We start from the raw sequence: 16,379 nt of genomic DNA, 5'->3' as shown, positions 1-16,379 counted from the left end.
GCACGCGGCCCAGCGGCCCGTGGGAGGCGCACAGGTCTCCCGAACCCCGGCGGCTAGGCCGCGCCGGCCGCGCGTGCGCACTGACAGGCAGGCCGAGCCAGCCCGGGTCCCGCAGGCAGGAACGCGAGCGGCGCGGGGAGGCGGCGCTGTCCGGGGCCGCGAGGTCCCTGCGGCTGCCCCGCCGGAAGCCCCGCCCCCTCCTGGCAGCGGAAGCCGGCTTTCCGGCCATGCCGACTGCAGCCTAGCGGCCCCGACCCAACACAAGGCCGTTCCCCGGCAGCGGCGCGGCGTGGACCGCCCGACCCTCGCCCGGCCCCGGCACTCCCCCGGCGAACGCCCACCCCGCTCCCCGGCTCGCAGCGCCCCGACTTACTTCTGAGGCCCGGACGCGGCCGCCCCTGCGCCGGGTGGTCGCCCGCGAATCCCCGCCGTGCCGCGCTGCGTCCCCTCGCGGCCGGCCTGGCGATGCCGCCGGACTCACTGCGCAGGGCCGCGGGGCCGCCCCGCGTCCTCCCGCCCCGGCCGAGGTGCCGCGCGCCCCGGGATGCGGGCCGTTCCCCGCCAGCCGGCTCCCGCCGCTCGGCCGCCCGTCCTCCGCAGCCCGCGCTGCCTGGCAGACGCGCCTCTGCCGCCTCCTTGCCCCGCGCGCTCCAGCCCGGCCCACTCCTGCGGCCTTACCAGGGCCGCACCTCACCCTGCCCCGCGGAAGGCAGGCCCCACCTTCCCTCCGCGCCTTCCTCCCTGAACCCCGCCAGACACCGCGTTGCCCTTTCCAGCACCGACGACCTATTCCCCAGTTCTCTGACACCACCTGGGTTCGCGCCAACCTACCAGTTAAACGATTAGCCCAGAGAGACTCCCCTCCTCCCTTCGCCAGCCACAGCGGGGTGCCCAGAATGCCCACATTTCTACCCTGCCCACCAGAAACGGGGATTGCCACAGCTCCCCTGAGCTTCAGCAGCGCCCTGGGACGACATGAACTCAGGGAGGCACTCATTGTTACCAGATGATTGTAAAGGGATCCGCAGCCTGCAGGGCGGGAGTGCTGCCCTCCCAGCCCCGCTGTGTGCCCACCTGCCTGGAAGCTCTCCGCACTGTTTAAGGGGTTTTTATCCAGGTTTCATTATGTCATTGGCCATTAGTGATTGAATTCCACCTCCGGCTCCTTTCCCTTCGCGCAAGGGGAGTAGGGACCTGTTAGGGCTGAAAGTTACAACTCTCTGATCACGTGGTGAGTTGAATCCATCCTAGAGCCTCATTAACATAAACTCTGATTTGATTAAGGGACTCATTATGAATAACAAAAACACTCCTATTGCCTAGGAAATTCCAAGGGGTTTAGGAGTTCTGTCTCAGGAACTGGGGACAAAGACCAAATAGGTTTTTTTATACCAAACTCCCTAAACCAATAGCCCAGTCTAATCGTGAGAAAAACAGACAAATCCCAGTAGAGGGACATCGTGCAAAATAGCTAACCAACCTAAAATCTGTCAAGGTTTCCAATGTTGTCAGAATCAAAATGGCGGAGTCATTTGTGTTAGAGAGAGGAAAAAAAAAACCTGACAAATAACGCTGAAGAGTTCTTGTTTGTGAATGCCTGATATCACAAATGCTCACAAAAGACCAAAACCTTGCACAAAGGCCATGTCAGCCTTTCCAAAAAAAAAGACTCCAGCCGGGACTTCCGCCCAGAAATTGCCTGTCCAACCTCAGACTGCTATCACCCTTATCTTATACTTGAAGCTGAGGTTGATTATCAAAAACAGTATGCAGCACAGGAGGGGCGCGGCGGGCCGGGGTGTGGGGGGGGAATGGGGGTGGCTGCTGCTCCTTATTTTTCCTTTAAAAACCTTGGACCTGGCTGGGTGCGGTGGCTCACGCCTGTAATCCCAGCACTTTGGGAGGCTGAGGTGGGTGGATAATCTGAGGTCAGGAGTTCAAGACCAGCCTGGCCACATGGTGAAACCCCATCTTTAAAAAATAAAAATAAATAAAAACCTTGGTCTTCCTTTACCTTCCTGAATACACACATAGCTTAATATGGTCCACATGGTCCCATTGTAAAACTCTGTTCCCAAATAAATATCACTTGCTTTTAGAGAACCTCTCTCTGTTTGTTATGGAGGCTGACAAAGTTACCAAAACCGAGGAGAGTGGGAGGAACTGCCCCAGCCGAGGGGCATCTACGGAGACATGATGGTTAAATGTAAGTGGTGTGCTAGATGGGATCCTGGAACAGGAGAAAACGGAGGAAATTTAAATAATGTACCAATAATATAAATATAATGTACCAATGCTGGTTTATTAATTGTTAATAAATGTGCCATACTAATGTAAGATACAAATATCAGAAACTGGTTTTGGAACTCTCTGCACTATCTTGCAAATTTTCTGTAAATCTGTAACTCTTCTAAAAATAATGCTTTTAAAAAAAAAATGAGGGCTGAGTGCTGTGGACACACCTGTAATCCCAGCACTTTGGAAGGCCAAGCTGGGAGGATCACTTGGGCCCAGGAGTTCAAGACCAGCCTAGGTAACACAGTGAGACCCCATCTCTTTAAAAACAAAAATACAAATATATATATATATACATATATATATATATAGCCAGGCATGGCAGTGTGTGCCTGTAGTCCCAGCTACTCAGGAGGCTGAGGGGGGAGGATCTCTCCAGCCTAGGAGGTCAAGGCTGTGCTGAGCCAAGATGACGCCACTGCACTCCTGCCTGGGCAACAGGGCAAGACCCTGTCTCAGAAAAGAAAATAATCATAAATAAATAAACAAGTAAACTAGAAATAAGCCAGATGTGGTGATACACTTCTATAGTCAGTTATTTGGGAGGCTGTGGTGGGAGGGTAGCTAGAGCCCAGGAGTTCAAGACCAGCCTAAGCAACGTAGTGAGACTCTCTGGGGAAAAAAGGAAAAACAATTACAAAGTTTTGAAAGCCCTTCAATTTTGAGGATCCACCTTCTTTAAACAGCAAAAGGAGAAAGTGTGTAAACTAAGTGATATTCACAGGAATTAGGAGATCCAGAGTGGAAATTTCCAGAGAAATCCCAAAATTCCTAGTGAGAAGAAAGGGATAACCACAGCAGACCCTGAAAATACAGAACTTCCCAGCCAGGTCAGATCCGTCCCATCCTTCTCCCACCCCCACTCCCCATCCCCTGGCACCAAAGGGGTCTGCAGAGGGTTGGGAAACCTTCAACCACTCCACTTCCTGCAGACAGGCAGCCCCTGCCCTGAGCACAGCCAGCTGGCCTTGTAATGAAGCTTGAAGAACTGATAAATATCTAGGACTGGGCATACTAGTTTCTGAATTGAGAACAAGTTTGTGATTTAAAGTGTCCTTGCCGGGCGCGGTGGCTCAAGCCTGTAATCCCAGCACTTTGGGAGGCTGAGGTGGGTGGATCACGAGGTCAAGAGATCGAGACCATCCTGGTCAACATGGTGAAACCCCGTCTCTACTAAAAATACAAAAAATTAGCTGGGCATGGTGGCGTGTGCCTGTAATCCCAGTTACTCAGGAGGCTGAGGCAGGAGAATTGCCTGAACCCAGGAGGCGGAGGTTGCGGTGAGCCGAGATCGCGCCATTGCACTCCAGCCTGGGTAACAAGAGCTAAACTCCGTCTCAAAAAAAATAAAAATAAAAAATAAAAATAAAGTGTCCTTGGCCGGGTACAGTGGCTCACACCTGTAATCCCAGCCCTTTGGGAGGCCGAGGCAGGCAGATCACCTGAGCTCGGGAGTTTGAGACCAGCCTGGCCAACTACAGCACAACTCTGTCTCTACTAAAAATGCAAAAGTTAGTTGGGCATGGTAGCTTGTGCCTGTAATCCCAGCTACTTAGGAGGCTGAGACAAGAGAATCACTTGAGCCTGGGAGGCAGAGATTGCAGTGAGCCAAGATGTCACCAGTGCACTCCAGCCTGGGCAATGGAGCAAGACTCCATCTCAAAACAAACAAATAAATAAATAAAAAGTGACCCTAAGATTGTCCCCAACCTAACATGAGCAGAAAAGTTTTGGGTCTGTGTTATGAGTTCCATTGTATTCTCCTAAAAAGGCTATGCTAAAGTCCTAATCCAGGCATCCCCAAACTACGGGCCCGCGGGCCGCATGCAGCCCCCTGAGGCCATTTATCCGGCCCCCCGCCACACTTCAGGAAGGGGCACCTCTTTCACTGGTGGTCAGTGAGAGGAGCACAGTATGTGGCGGCCCTCCAACAGTCTGAGGGACAGTGAACTGGCTCCCTGTGTAAGAATTTTGGGGATGCCTGTTAACCACTCCCATACCTGAGAATATGACGTACTTTGGAAACAGTTCGTTGCAGTTGTAATTAGTTGAGATGAGGTGAAACTCACCTAATATGCCTGGTGACTTTATAATCAAATGGACATATGGCGACAGAGACACAGGGAGAATGCCATGTGACATCAACAGCAGAGGCTGGACCGATGCTGAAAACCACCGAAGCAAGGAAGACACGAGGAAGGATCCCCCACAGGTTTCAGAGGTAGCACGTCCCTGCTGCCACCTTGATATTGAACTTCTAGGCTCCAGAATTGGGAGACAAAGTTCTGTTATTCTGAAGCCATCCTGTTCGTGATACTTTGTTGCAAGGCCCTGGAAGTCTAATTCAGCCTTATTAGAGTTTTCAATGGGGGGGGGGGGGTGGGGGGGTGAGAGGAGGATGGAGGGCGCAAACGAAGATACTCTCTACTAGATACATTTTTAGAGACGGTAGAAGATAAAGCTGTGTTTGTCACATCCTGTGAGTTATACATACAATGTATCACTCAGCTGTCCTGTGGACTAAATCTCTCGAAGAGACCAAGGGAGGCCCGTGGTACGGAGGCGTAGGCCCATAGGTGGTACCAGAGCAAAAGGGACCTGGCACAGTGGTGACAAACTCCAGCAGACCGGCCGGGTGCGGTGGCTCACACCTGTAATCCCAGCACTAGGGGAGGCTGAGATGGGTGGATCACAAGGTCAGGAAGTGAAGACCAGCCTGGCCAAGATGGTGAAACCCCCATCTCTACTAAAAATAAAAATAAAAATAAAAAAAATTAGCTGGGCGTGGTGATGGGTGCCTGTAATCAATCTCAGCCCCTTGGGAGGCTGAGGCAGAGAACTGCTTGAACCCAGGAGGCGGAGGTTGCAGTGAGCTGAGATCCCACTACTGCACTCCAGCCTGGCGACAGAGAGACTCCCTCTCAAAAAAAAAAAAAAAAAAAAAAAAAAAAAAAAAGGAAAGTAAGAAAGAAAAAAAAAAAAGCTTTCACACACCTTCGGGAAACTTGCCCTGCAGATACCGTCGTCTGTGCGCAAAACGGTGTGTGTGTGTTCGGGGTTACCCACTGAGGCATTGTTAGCAATGACAGAGGCTGGAAACCTCCTGCATACGCAATAGGTATGGAAGGCAAGTCGGTGTTTGTACTGCATGCTCTGGAAGACCGTGCAGCTCCTACGAACCGGGAGGAAGCGGCTCCGGGCCAGCGGTCGCGGCGCAGCGCGTGCCTTGCTGCGGATCCGGGACGCGAAGGGTCTTCACCGCGCAGCTCTGGCTGCGGAATCGCGTGACATCGCGACACCGACCGCTCCCGGCGATTCGGGAGGTGCGGGAGCGCGCCAGGCACTTCCGGGGGAGGAAAAAGCGCTGCAACGCTTGGCGGTCAGAGCCGTGACTCCAGCCTTTGTGAAATGCACCAAAGCCCGAAACCCGAGGCAGAGGATCCTCGGGACCCTCCGGATTAATCGAATTGCAGGTGCTACTCAGGAACGCGGCCTGATGTATCCGGCGTTCACTGGCAATTTAATTAAGTGACAGGTAGAGTTCAACGAGGACGTCCTAGCGGATCTGGGCGTCTACGAACCAAAGACTTTTAAGTCGTTGGCTGCCTTGGCCGAGAGGAGGCGACAGGAAGGATTTGCTGCGGCCTTGGGGTATGAGAAGGAGCAGCCCGAAGGCGTTTTTTTCCGGATTGGTGCATTACCACTGAGGACCACGGCTGTATGGATTAGGAAAAGACAGAGTAATTTGCAGTTTTTTTGATTTCTATCTCTGTTTATCTACATTTCAGTAACAGGCATGAAGTAAGGACCCTTTTCTATGTGACAGAGCCTCACAGATGACTTCTGTGTTTCGTGCGAATGAAATCAAACATTGTTCAAAAAATAAAAATTGGGAGGAAGCAAGAAAAAAAAAGGATCAGCGAGCTCTTTGTATACTAATAGAGAAATAGGAATATCTGGAATGTAGTAAGCTCCCTTTTGTGTAAAAGGCAGGGAGGCTGATAAGAAAATAACTGTGTGTTTCAGCCGGGTGCAGTGGCTCACGCCTGTAATCCCAGCACTTTGGGAGGCCAAGGCAGGCAGATCACCTGAGGTCAGGAGTTTGAGACCAGCCTGGCCAATATGGTGAAACCCCTTCTCTACTAAAAATACAAAAATTAGTCAGGTATGGTGACACACGCCTGTAATCCCAGCTGGAGCCTGAGACAGGAGGATCACTTGAACCCAGGAAGTGAAGGTTGCAGTGAGTTGAAATAGTGCCACTGCATTCTAGCCTGGGCAACAAGAACCAAACTTCATCTCCAAAAAAAAAAGTAATGTAACTGTATTTAACCAGGTGTGGTATCATGCTCCTATAGTCTCAACTGCTTGGGAGGCCAAGGCAGGAGGATCACCTGAGCCCAAGAGTTCTAGTCCAGCCTGGGCAACATACTAAGACCCCCATCTATACAAAAAGAAAAAGAAAATATAACTGTATTTGCTTATATTTGCATAAAGACCCTAAAGTATGCACAAGAAGCTTTTAAGAGAGAGGGAACGACTGGGCACGGTGGCTCATACCTGTAATCCCAGCACTTTGGGAGGCTGAGGCAGGAGGATCACAAGGTCGAGAGATCCACACCATCCTGGCCAACATGGTGAAACCCCGTCTTTACTAAAAATGCAAAAATTAATTGGGTGTGGTGGCACTCGCCTGTAATTCCAGCTACTCCAGAGGCTGAGGCAGGATAATCGCTTGAACCCAGGAGGCAGAGTTTGCAGTGAGCCGAGATTTCGCCACTGCACTCCAGTCTGGCAAAAGAGAGAGACTCCGTCTCAGAAAAAAAAAAAAAAAGAGTGAGGGGACATGGGAGATGGAATGGGAGGGAACAGAAAGCAAAGGAATAGGGAAGGGAACAATACCATTTTTTATGCTATTCTATTTTTGAACCAAGTTAACACATGATCTACTAATAAAATGGAATGAAAAGTAAGGAGAATGTCTAGACAGCAGATTTTCTATAGTGAGGAAAACATTGGATTTATTGGTTAACAAGCGACTATGGCAATTCTAGAATGCTAAGGTAAGAGGTTAAGAGTTGATCTGGGAATCATTGCATGTTTTGAACCAGGATGTAGCATTAGGAAGAATCGTTTGAAGGGAGGGTGTAGTCTAGATCAGAAGGAGGAGAGACCCAAATGGGAAGGCTGTGGCCCTAGTCAGGTGTGAAAGGAAGAGGCACAGACCAATGGGGGCAGTGAACTGGAGACAGGTTTTCAAGAAAAATCTACACACCAAAAAAGACCAGCTGGCTAGGCATGGTGACTCACACCTATAATCCCAGCACTTTGGGAGGTCAAGGTAGGTAGATCACTTGAGGTCAGGAGTTCAAGACCAGCCTAGTCAACATAGTGAAACCCCGTCTCTACTAAAAATACAAAAATTAGCTGGGTGTGGTGGTACACACCTGTAATCCCAGCTACTCAGGAACCACAGGCAGGAGAATAGCTTGAACCAGGGAGGCAGAGGTTGCAGTGAGCCCAGATCGTGCCACTGCACTCCAGCCTGGGTGACAGAACAAGACTTTTTTTTTTTTTTTTTTTTTTTTTTTTTTTTTTTTTTTTTTTTTTTGAGACGGAGTTTCGCTCTTGTTACCCAGGCTGGAGTGCAATGGCGCGATCTTGGCTCACCGCAACCTCCGCCTCCTGGGCTCAGGCAATTCTCCTGCCTCAGCCTCCTAAGTAGCTGGGATTACAGGCACGCGCCACCACGCCCAGCTAGTTTTTTGTATTTTTAGTAGAGACGGGGTTTCACCATGTTGACCAGGATGGTCTCGATCTCTTGGCCTCGTGATCCACCCACCTCAGCCTCCCAAAGTGCTGGGATTACAGGCTTGAGCCACCGCGCCCGGCTAGAACAAGACTTCTTCACAAAAAAATAAAAATAAAAATAATACAATTTTTTTTTTTTTATTTAATAGGCATTTATTGGCCAGGTGAGGTGGCTCAAACCTGTAATCCCAGCACTTTGGGAAGCCAAGGCGGGTGGCTTTCTTGAGGTCAGGAATTCCAGACCAGCCTGGGCAACATGGTGAAACCCCATCTCTACAAAAATTACAAAAATTATCCAAGTGTGGTGATGCACACCTGTAATCCCAACTATTCGAGAGGCTGTGGCATGAGAATTGCTTGAACCCAGGAGGCAGAGGTTGTAGTGAGCTGAGATTATTCCACTGAACTCCAGTCTGGGCAACAGAGCAAGACTCTGCCTCAAAAAAATAAAAGAAAATAAAATCCACTTATTGTCTATTATGTACTGAACATTGTTCTATCAGTACACAGCCAAGGGTGAAATAGGCCATGGCTAGAATCAAAGAAAGTTATGCCGGGCATGGTGGCTCACGCCTATAGTCTCAGCACTTTGGGAGGTCTAGGCAGGCGGATCACCTGAGGTCGGGAGTTAAAGACCAGCCTGGCCAACATGGTGAAACCCTGTCTTAAAAAAAAAAAAAAAAAAAAAAAAAAGGAAGAAAAAGAAAGAAAAAAAAGAAACAAAGTTATTTACTGAGAGAAAATGGGCAGTAGATTAGGCATACTTACTCATTTATTTCAAATTCCTGTGTATTTCTAGGAATATTTCAAATTCCTGTGCATTTCTAGGAGGCCATAGATGCCCAGGATACCACTGCTTTTTCCTCCTCACATTCCTCATGCATCTCTAGCCCCGTAGCAAAAGATGCACAGGAAAACACTACAGATAGTGTTTTTCTTTTCAACACTGTAAGAACCCAGAGAGGCAAAGGAAACTGGATGGGTCTGAATTCCAACTCACCAGAAGAGAAGCTGAGTTTCATTGTGACTCATAGCCTGAATAATTTCCATTCAGGATTGGTCAAAAGGAGTTCCAGGCTGGGAGCATGGTGGCTCATGCCTGTAATTCCAGCACTTTGGGAGGCTGAGATGGGAGGATCACTTGAGTCCGGGAGTTTGCGACCAGCTCAGGCAACATAGTGAGATTCCATCTCTACAGAAAATTTAAAAAGTAGGCATGGTGGAACATACCTGTAGTCTCAGCTACTTGGGAGGCTGAGGTGGGAGGATCGCTTGAGCCCAGGAGGTGGAGGCTGCAATAAGCCATGATCACATCACTGCACTCTAGCCTGCGTGACAGAGCAAGACCCTGTCTTTAAAAAAAAAAAGAAAGAAAGAAAGAAAAGAAAAAATGAGTTCCACGTCTTGCTCACAGCCCATTCTCTATGATGAAGAGTAAGGAAGGATTGAGGGATGATGTAAGATGCCTTTTTTTTTGCCGAGACGGAGTCTCACTCTGTCACCCAGACTGGAGTACAGTGGCATAATCTCAGCTCACTGCAACCTCCACCTCCCAGGTTCAAGTAATTCCCTGCCTCAACCTCCTGAGTAGCTGAGACAACAGGCATATGCCACCACGCCCAGCTAATTTTTTGTATTTTAATAGAGACAGGGTTGCACCATGTTGGCCAGGCTGGTCCCGAACTCCTGACCTTGTTATCTGCCCACCTCAGCCTCCCAAAGTGCTGGGATTACAAGCAAGAGCCACTGGGCCCAGCCTGTGGGATGCCTTTTTAACCATGTGTTTGCCACCTTCTCCGTGGCCTCTGCTGGTCAGCTTACTAACAGGTTGGTCGGCCATCTACAATTTACCTTTCCTATCTTTCCCCCAGAGCCAGTGTGCCTGTGATGCGAGATCAATCCTGACACCTCACAGAGCGAGTCTGGTCTTCTGTGGATCACACTTGCTAAGACTCTGCAGCAAGGCTGGTTGAGTTAACATCACACCCCTGATCTTCTAGGTGACTTTGAAGTAATGATTGAGCTTCTCCATGACTTGGTTTCCTCACCTGAAAAGTATGGATAACCTACTGTCTCCCTTACATGCTTATTGTCAGGACTGAGTAAATTCATATCCATAAACCACAAGTGGGAGGATCACTTGAGCCCTGGAGGTCAAGGTCGCAGTGAGTAATAAATCACAGTGCCATAAACCACGGTCCCTGGCACACAGTATATGCTCAATAAATGTTAAGGTTATAGTTACCATATTAGCTATTATTAGTGCAGTAGTCACATCCCCGCGTCCCTGCCTGAGCTTCCACTATCTTATCTGCAAAATGAAGAGATGAACCAGGAATGAGGTTGAAGTTCTCTGGCTCTGAGATCTGCAGTCCTGGCTTCCCTGATATGCTTCGTCCGTTTTGTTTCCCCACATGGCACTGTATATGCCCAGGCAATATGTAATGAATAGGAGTGTCTTCTGTAGAAGACACTTTCCTGTAGACACAACTAGAAGAGTGAATCTCGTTATATGACAAACTCAGGCACCAAGCTAGGTGTAACTATGGGCCTGGAGTGGTGGCTGACACCTGTAATCCCAGCACTGGGAGGCCGAGGTGGGTGGATTACTTGAAGCAAGGAGTTTGAGAGCAGCCTGGGCAACATGGTGAAACACTGTCTCTACTAAAAAGACAAAAACAGCCAGGTGTGGTCGTGCACACCTGTAGTCCCAGCTACTCAGGAGGCTGAGGCAGGAGAATCACTTGAACCCGGGAGGCGGAGGTTGCAGTGAGCCGAGATCGCACCACTGCACTCCAGTTTGGTGACAGAGCAAGACTCTGTCTCAAAGTAAAACAGAACAAAACAAAAAAAAACGGCATTAAGCCTACCCACGAGGGCAGAACTCTCACAGCCTAATCAACCTTTTAAAGGTCCCACCTCCCAATATCATTACATTGAAAATTAAATTTCAACAACAGTTTGGGAGGGGACAAATATCAATCCATAGTACACCTTAAATCCAGAGTGATCTCCTCTCAGGATCCCTGCCTCCTTCCCCTCCTCCTCCTCCTCCTCCTCCTCCTCTTACGTCTCCTTCTCCTCCTTCTGCTTCTTCTTGTTGTTGTTATTTTAGAGACAGGGTCTTGGTTTATTTCCCAAGCTGGAGTGCAGTCATGTGATTATAGCTCACTGCAGCCTCCAACTCTTGGGCTCAAGTGATCCTCCCACCTCAGCCTCCCGAGTAGCAGTTGTGTACCAACACACCTGGCTAGGAGATCTCTAATTTAATTACATCTTCGAAGCCTTGTTTTCCAAGTAAGATCACATTCCCAGGTTCTGGGGGTAGGGCTTGCACATATATTTTTGGGGGGCACTGTTCAACCCACAGTAGGAGGAGTATCTTCCTATGAGCTACGGGGACAGCCTGAGGTGAGATCTGGCTACTTGCCATGTTCCATCTGTGGATAAAACTTTCTGCTTTCTGTATCTTTTCATGCTGGGTATTAGCTCAAAGTACATAATTAAATTGGACAACTCCAAAGTACTTCTTCATTTCTCCTGAAGCTAGCTGAGCAGCAACCCAAACAAAGGAAACCCCGGCCCTCATGGAACTGACATACTCCTAGGAAAAGCAGACAATAAGTGAAATTAATAGGTAAGAGACAGTAGGATGGGCACAGTGGCTCATGCCTGTGGTCCCAGGACTTTGGGAGGCTTAGGTAGGCTAACTGCTAAAGCTTAGGAATTCCAGACCAGCCTGGGCAACATAGCAAAACCCCCTCTCTACAAAAAAATACAAAAATTAGCCAGGTGTGGTTGTGCACACCTGTAGTCCCAGTTGCTCGGGAGGCTGAGGCAGGAGGATCACTTGAGCCCAGGAGGTTGAGGCTGCAGTGAGCCCTGGGATCCTGTCTCAATTAAAAAAAAAAAAAAAAGGAAGAAAGAAAGAAAAACAAATGAAAACACATAGTATGTTAAATGTGATAGGGTGATAGATATCGATATGAAAAATACAGTTATGTCAAATGTAATGGAGAAAACTGAAGCAGGGAAGGAGTACAGAGAATGCCAAGGTGCGTGTGTCTTTGTGAGTGTGCAGGAGAGAAAGGCTTTACACAGGTGTCCAGAGGAGGCGTCATTCCCAGAGGAGATCTGAGTCAGACCTGAAGGAGTTGAGGGGACAGGCCCTGCAGATGTCTGGAAGGAAGTGCAGGCAGAGGCCCTGAGACGTAAATATATGTGGGAGACTCCCAGGCCAGAAACAGTCCAGAGGCCAGGGGGTCCACGGGGAGTGGTGTAGGGGAATTAAAGGCTGGGCTGTAGATGGTTCCAGCTTCCAGACATCAGTCATGGCATGGTTAAGCTAGGGATGTCTGCAGTCATGCAGAAAAGCTGCTTCTTTTTTTTTTTGAGATGGAGTTTCACTCTTGTCACCCAGGCTGGAGTGCAATGGCGCAGTCTCGGCTCACTGCAACCTCCGCCTCCTGGGTTCAAGTGATTCTCCTGCCTCAGGCTCCCAAGTAGCTGGGATTACAATTGCCCACCACTATGCCCAGCTAATTGTTGTATTTTTAGTAGAGATGGGGTCTCACCATATTGGCCAGGTTGATCTCAAACTCCTGATCTCAGGTGATCCACCTGCCTTGGCCTCCCACGGTGCTGGAATTACAGGTGTGAGCCATCGCACCCAGACAGAAAAGTTTCTTTACAAAACATTTCCAATCTCCTTTCACTCCTTGGATACAAATTTCATGTTTAACTTATTTTATTTTATTTATTTCTTTTAGATGAAGTCTCGCTCTGTCACCAGGCTGGAGTGCAGTGGCATGATCTCAGCTCACTGCAACCTCCGCTTCTCAGGTTCAAATGATTCTCCTGCTTCAGCCTCCCAAGTAGCTGGGACTACAGGTGTGCTCCACCATGCCCAGCTAATTAACTTTTTTTTTTTTTTCAAAAGCAAAGTTGGGCCTTAACATAAGGATTAAAAAACAGATTTATTTCATATAACGGTTCTATTTCTGAGAATACATCCAAGAGAACTGACAGCAGATGCTTGAGAGAATGGTACTCAGAGTGCTTTATTCACAACAGCCGGAAGGTGGAAGCAACTCATGTGTCCATCTACTGGTGATGAATGGACAAAGAAAGCGTGGTCTCTACACACCAGGGAGCGTTATTCAGCCTGAAAGAGGAAAGCAATCCTGACCTGCACTACAATTCGGATGAACCTTCTGGCCTTATGCTGAGTGAAATAAATCAGCCAAGAAAGGCAAATACTCATGGATTCCACTTACGTGAGGTACCTATAATAGCCAAATACGTGAGGACAGAAAGAATGGTGGCTGCCAGGGCCTGGCGAAGTGGAAAGTGGGGAGTCACTGTTGAAGAGCTTCATCTGTGCAAGATGAAGTGTTCCCTGAGTGGATGGTGGTGACGGAAGCCCAGTGGGATTGACGTACCGAATGCCACTCATCCCTGCACTTCGAATGCTAAAGGTGCTACATTCTATGTTATGTGTATTTTACCGCAATTGCAAAAAATAAAAATTAATAAGTTTTGGCCAGGCATGGTAGCTCACACCTGTAATCTCAGCACTTTAGGAGGCTGAGGTGGGCGGATCACTTGAGATCAGGAGTTTGAGACTAGTCTGGCCAACATGGTAAAACTCTGTCTCTACTAAAAATACAAAAATTAGCTGGGTGTGGTGGCGGGCACCTGTAATCCCAGCTACTGGAAAGCTGAGGCATGAGAATCACTTGAACCTGGGAGGCAGAGGTTGCAGTCAGGCAGAGATCACACCACTGCACTCCAGCCTGGGTGACAGACACAATGAGACTCCATCTCAAGCAAAACAAGACAAATGTATCTCTTATTCCCATGGAACAAACATACAAATATCCATTTTGGTTATTTTATATTTTAGAAAATAACACCAAAAGCAATGACAACATCTTGTAGCTTCTAAAACGGCTTTGAGAGTTGCAGAACATTTAGGAGCGCGGCTAACAGGAAGTAGAGTTTGACTAAACAGAAGAAAAGGAAATTATCATTTCCCTGCTTGTCTTCAGCACTGTTTATGGAAAAATATTCTGACCTCTTAGATGTTCTGACTTTGGGACCCTCCTCCCAGACAGGCCAGAAACCCTCAGGGCTGACATCTTTACTTTTTATTTCCAGGGAGCATCGGAAAGTCAGCGTGTGAAAAAGAATTTTTAGTTAAAGATGGCAGGGAAAGAAATAGACGCTCTGTTTTATTCAACTTCTGGGCAGGGAGGGTTTCACACACTTGAAGTTCAGCAACTTTTCCCAGTTTATAAGCCAAGAGCCTAATTAAGTTTCTTAACGTTTCTACCTCTTCCCCAAATTACTTCCTCTAGCATAAAGATCTTCTATGGACCGAATAAACTTCAAGAAATAGTTATGGGGGGTGGGCAGAGGCTCACGCTTGTAATCCCAGCACTTTGGGAGGCTAAGGCGGGTGGATAATCTGAGGTCGGGAGTTCGAGACCAGCCTGACCAACATGGAGAAATCCCATCTCTACTAAAAATACAAAATTAGCTAGTGTGATGGTGCATGCCTGTAATACCACCTAACTCAGGAGGCTGAGGCAGGAGAATTGCTTGAACCTGGGGTGGGAGGGGGCAGAGGTTTCAGTGAGCAGAGATCACGCCATTGCACTCCAGTCTGGGCAAAAAGAGTAAAACTCCATCTCAAAAAATAAATAAATAGATAAATAAAAAGAAATAGTTAAAAACACTTGGTAACACAAAAGGTCTTTGAATTCCCAACTACCTCAATGGTAATTTATTTCGTTCACTGAACATTTTTACGGCTACATCCAATCAAACTTTTTCATTGTATTGCCACCAGCTACCTAGCAGACACCCATTTTAAAACACCAACACCTAGCCAGGCATAGTAGTGCACATCTGTAGTCCTAGCTACTTGGGAGGCGAAGGTGGGAGGATCACTTGAACCTGGAAGGTCGAGGCTGCAGTGAGCTGTGATCATGCCACTACATTCCAGCCTGGGCAATAGAGCAAGACTCTGTCTCAAAAAACAAACATAATGGAAACACCCCTTCCACACCTGGTTGCCCAGTGCGCTTTCATTTTTTCTTTTTTAAAAATTATATATATATATATATATATATATATATATATATATAATATTTGAGAAAAATAAGAGTATCTTTTCTTTTTTAAAAATTATATATATAATATATGAGAAAAATAACAGCGTCTCACTTTGTGGCCCAGGCTAGTCTGCAGTGGCGCGATCATGGCTTACTGCAGCCTCGACTTCCCCAAGCTCAGGTAATCCTCCCACCTCAGCCTCCTGAGTAGCTGGGACCACAGGCATGCTCCACCACGCCGGACTAATTTTTGTATTTTTGTAGAGACCGGTTTCACAATGTCGGCCAGGCTCTGGTCTGGAACTCCTGATCTCAAGTGATCCGTCTGTCTCCGCTTCCCAAAGTGCGCGGATTACAGGCGTGAGCCACCGCGCCTTGCCCTGTGTGCTTCAGAACCGCTTTCTGCATTGGTAGATCAAATCTGGTATCTTGTTGTTGCAACGTGGCCCGTTACTGTTCTTTGCCTCCTTCTAGCCATCTCCCATTAATTCCCCCTCTTAAATGTTTACCTTTAATTAGATTTCATTATTGTTATTGAACTCTTTTTTAAAAATGTGAAAACACTTTAATTCCTGAAGTTCTTCGATTTTTTAACATCCATCACGGTTATTTAAGTTATAAAGTAACTACCCCTGCGGGTCCAGGCCCGCGGCCCTCCAGCGCCTTCCGTGTTCTGTCGCAGTGCACTACGCGTGAAACTGCTTTCCTCCCACCCTGGCTGAGCGCTAGTGACGGTGGCAGCGGCGCTCCAGCGACTCTTGCAGCTCAGGCTCTCCCTGGGAAGTGTCCCCAGGGTCGGGCAAGGTCGCTCCCGCCGGTCGGGAGGCGGTTTTTAAGCCTGGCTGGGGCTAACGGGAAGGAGAAGCCCACCGCTCCCGGCTTAATTAAAAACCGGCATTCTTTCCAAGGCCACCATCGACGGGAAGTGTGCGCTCAAAGTACTCCTCTTGCTCGGTCCCCTCCCTGGCCTTCCGTCGCCTGGAAGCGTCGCCGAGTCCCACTCCACGCGCTTCGCCTAGGGTTCGAGCCCTGGCGTCGGGGCGTCTGGCCGCCGGCTGACCAGAACCGCAGGCAGGGTCGGTCCACGCAGGTCGGAGGATGAGATAGATGTCCCCCAAAGGCGGTGGACGCAATCTTTTCCGGAAACCCAGGGAC

The 16,379-nt window shown here is 48.6% G+C and overlaps 1 protein-coding gene and 1 pseudogene across 7 annotated transcripts in view; one reads left to right on the top strand and one right to left on the bottom strand.

Moving 5' to 3' along the window:
• Nucleotides 1-1,195, bottom strand: part of HLCS (holocarboxylase synthetase) — a 234,429-nt gene extending 233,234 nt beyond the window's left edge. For 2 of the 7 annotated variants that reach the window (XM_074389292.1, XM_074389295.1), the window contains exon 1: nucleotides 1,075-1,195. The gene's annotated coding sequence lies outside the window, so the exon portion shown is untranslated. Of the gene's footprint in view, nucleotides 1-373; nucleotides 440-1,074 lie in introns of those variants that run through there. The other 5 variants (XM_074389285.1, XM_074389287.1, XM_074389286.1 and 2 more) reach the window with 5 other exon arrangements.
• Nucleotides 466-6,265, top strand: LOC141581996 (uncharacterized; annotated as a pseudogene).
• The last annotated feature ends 10,114 nt before the right edge of the window (nucleotides 6,266-16,379 follow it).

Source organism: Saimiri boliviensis, chromosome 18 (assembly GCF_048565385.1).
Source record: "Saimiri boliviensis isolate mSaiBol1 chromosome 18, mSaiBol1.pri, whole genome shotgun sequence".
Classification (NCBI taxonomy): Eukaryota; Metazoa; Chordata; class Mammalia; order Primates; family Cebidae; genus Saimiri; species Saimiri boliviensis.
Note: the sequence above shows the minus strand (reverse complement) of the source record. Positions and strands in the feature narration are given on the sequence as shown.